The following is a 3849-nucleotide window of genomic DNA, read 5'->3' on the forward strand; positions in this document are numbered from 1 at the left end:
TTTTGTGGTTTCTTATGAGGGCTGATACAAACATGCTGTCTGTGTGTGTTTTGTATATTCACTTTAATCAAGCTACTTTTGCTTTTGCTTTCTTGAGATTGAACAGGATGCAACTAGTTCAAGTTACAAAGGACATCACCACATGTGATGCATTAACCACAACCTGTATGAATCTGTGCTTTTAACACAGACAATATTATGAAATCATAAGCATAAACATAAAAGATGTTAATGATGAATTAAATCATAAATCATTAATGCTAACACTACTATGGTCATTCTTAACCACCATCTGTGTTTACTACTATGTGACTAGTAAGATACACTCATACACAGAGGCTACCAGAGCAAATATGTAAAGCACAGTGATTATACGTAAGTAAATATTATGCAAAATGCATGATCATAATTGCTAAATTCAGTGATTAACAAATATATTTGTGATCACACACACAAACAAAACACTGTCTATGATCCTAGAGAAAAGTGAGCTCACAGGGTGGTTCTGAAAGTTCACCCTTTAATACTTTGTAACAAAAGGTTCAAGCAAATGAACATATCACAGATTACAGTTTTTATTTACTTTTCTGGAATTTGGATTTTTAGGTAGCTATTGGTGGTAGTACACAGTTGGCATAGTGTGGAGGAGAAGATGAATACTGAAATAGTATTGATGAAATCCTGACCACACTAGTTCCACTAACTTTTTGTTTAAATATCAAAATATGAATGAGAGCCTTAATTTTGAATCACGTAAAAAAAGTGTTCTTCTACCCCAACAACATGTTACTGTATCTTCATTAAATAATGTGATAATGTCTGTTGGTATTTTTGGTTGATTTAGATTTAATTTACTGAGGTAGTTGTTTGAACTTACAAATATGCTTCATCTTAATTAAAATGATTTGCTGTGTAAATATTTGTATTTTTTGAACATTTTTCCTCCTTTTAAGTTTTTCAAATTTAAACATCCATTTTATGGCCAGAAGTATAAAGTCTCAAAAAGTCTGTGGAGGGCTTTTACTTTCAAACAATGCATTCTGGGAAGCCTACTAACATCTCAGTTTAGTTTCTCTAAAAGGTACAAACTGCCTTGTGTTGTTTATTTTTATTTGAAACTGTAACAGCTGATACCATGAGAGCAGACAACCAGGAGCAGTGACAAAGCAAAATTAGCAACACCTGAACAGACATTTACACCTGCTGAGTTGGTTGATTAAAGACAAAACAATAAAAAATAGAGCCTTTCATTTTGATAATAATAAAGATGTAACATACAAGTATTGTACATAGCCAGATATAAAAGCTACCTGTGCTACAACAACCAAAAGTGAGCTGGAGTTTATATTGGAAGTCAATGTTAAGGTTTCCACCCACTGTTATCCTCCTGTCACAGCCTTCAAAAAGGTGTTGAGCTCACACCGTTTTTTTTATTGCTGTGTCAGGTGGTAGAAAAGTAGCACAGTCTAACAAATTGTAATAGAAAAAACTGTGCTAAGGCCCTGAACATACTTAAGAGTACATTTAATTTGTATCAAATTGTAATAGAAACTATACAATATTTAAATTTAAAAAATGAGTAACTACATTAGAAAATATCTGTGATAAAAAGCCAAGCTGCAACTCTGTTTACAAAAAAATGTACAACCCAGTCTAACAGCAAACTGTACAATAGCTAGGCTGGTCTACAACACAAAACGCACTACTCTTACAAATATACAGCTTGAATACTGATGTTGCTATGTTTTTCTTGATCTAAAATTGAAACCAAAAGGGCATTGAAACTATGCTATATGGTTTAGTTTAGGCACTCAATGTTAGACAAAGTTCCCGGGGTACAATTTAAAACACAACAATGGACATTGGAAACTCTCTCTGGTTTTCTGCATGAAAATCAGGTGTTTGTTTGACCCATCCATCCACCACAACCACCACCTTCTAGTGTTTTTAACATTAGAAATTGAAATGTAAGATGACAAATTACAAGGTGTATTTTGGTAAGAATCAGGTTATCATGTGCTTAATCTAATAACACACAATTATAGTCTTATTGAACATTGTGCTGGAGGAATAAATAAGTGAACCCTTACAGTAGGTTTAATAATAGTCCAACTTTTTTGGCAAATGTAAACATAATACCATAAAATCTGGACTATTAAGCGCACCCGACTATAAGCCGCGCCCACTAAATTTAAGAAGAAAAAAAAATTGTACATATATAGGCCGCACTTGTCTATAAGCCGCAGGTATCCACGTTGTAACGAGATATTTACACAGAAAAATGTTACACAGCTTTTGTTGTCTTTTTGGATTGAGTCAGTTCTTCACGCTGCCTTCTCCAACGTCTCACCATCCATTGATGCCAAGCTTACATGCAGCAGCTTTATTTCCTTCTTCGACAGCCAGATCGATTGCCTTTAACTTGAAAGCTGCATCATATGCATTTCTTCGTGCATTTTCCATGATGAGGGTGTGTGCATGAAGTGCAAAATGACTGATCTGAAGAATTTAGTGTGAGTGCATTTGATTTAATTCGAACAGTTTCATTGGTCCACTGTGAACTGTTTGGTAATTTCATTGGTCTGATTTGATGAGGCTAAATGTATTGGCAACATGAAGCTCGTTAGCCCGTAAAATTCCATAAATTAGCCGCATCGTTGTTTAAGCCGCCGGGTTCAAAGCTTGTGAAAAAAGTAGCGGCTTATAGTCCGGATTTTACGGTACTTAAATGTAATGCATACATTACAGTTTTCATTCCACATTTAATTTTCTGAGTTTGTTGTGTGTATTTGTATACACATTCATGTGTTCACACATTCATGTGCATGACTATGTGGTATTAGTTTAAAGAACTGTTGAGACACTATCAAAAACATTAATGGAAGACAAACCTTCTATGGACAGAGAATGCAGATGACTGGGAGAGAGTCACTTTTGATTGATCATGTGATACCCACAAAATGAGTTACATCTGTGTTACTTTATATTACATCGAGCAAGTAGTAGCTGACTGAGTGTTTTACACATCTGTATGGGACAGTACATTATACTAGCTTTGCTTAAATACAGTCTGGATGAGTTTTTAGATCAATGCCTTTATGGGTATCTGTTAAACTAGATCCTTTAGCAACACCCTTTACCTGTGCATGCTTCTTGCAATTGTATTTGCATTGTCAAATCACTCTCTTACTGTCAACTGTTTGACTGAATACAACAATTATAGGCCCTGCTTTCATGAAAGTGGACAGAAATAAACATACAAACCCCATTTCCAGAAAAGTTGGGGCATTTTCCAAAATGCAATAATAACTGAAATCCATGATTTGTTAATTCACTTGAACCTTTAACTGACAAAATTGCAAATAAAAGATATTCAGTGTTTTCACTGACCAGTTTAATTGCATTTTGTAAATACAAACAAGTTAAAGCTTATAGATTATTCCAGTAACACCGTTCCAAAATTTGCATGTTAATTGGTAAAATGTGTGGGTAACATGGGTACGAGTTAGGGGAAATGGAAAATAAGGCATTTAGAAAATTGAAAACAGACATTTTTTTTATATTTTGTATTTGGAAAATTTTCATTTTTCTGTCTTCGTTTTTTGTGTGAATTTTGGGTAAAATAATCCTCCATAAAGTTTGAGTAGGGAGCAGTCGTATGCTTCAGATCATGTTCAAATATTTTTGACCGTCCTCTGTCCTTAGAACAACTCCTTGTAAGGTTATAACATTCATTACTTGAGTCCTCATTGGTCAGAAGATTGTGTGGTTTCTTATGTGATCTGAGACATACATGTTGTGTGTGTGCTTCTCTCAGTTGGATGGGTGTGTGTGTTTTGTACATTCACT

The sequence above is a fragment of the Monopterus albus genome, unplaced genomic scaffold (assembly GCF_001952655.1).
Source record: "Monopterus albus unplaced genomic scaffold, M_albus_1.0 scaffold669.1, whole genome shotgun sequence".
Lineage (NCBI taxonomy): Eukaryota > Metazoa > Chordata > Actinopteri > Synbranchiformes > Synbranchidae > Monopterus > Monopterus albus.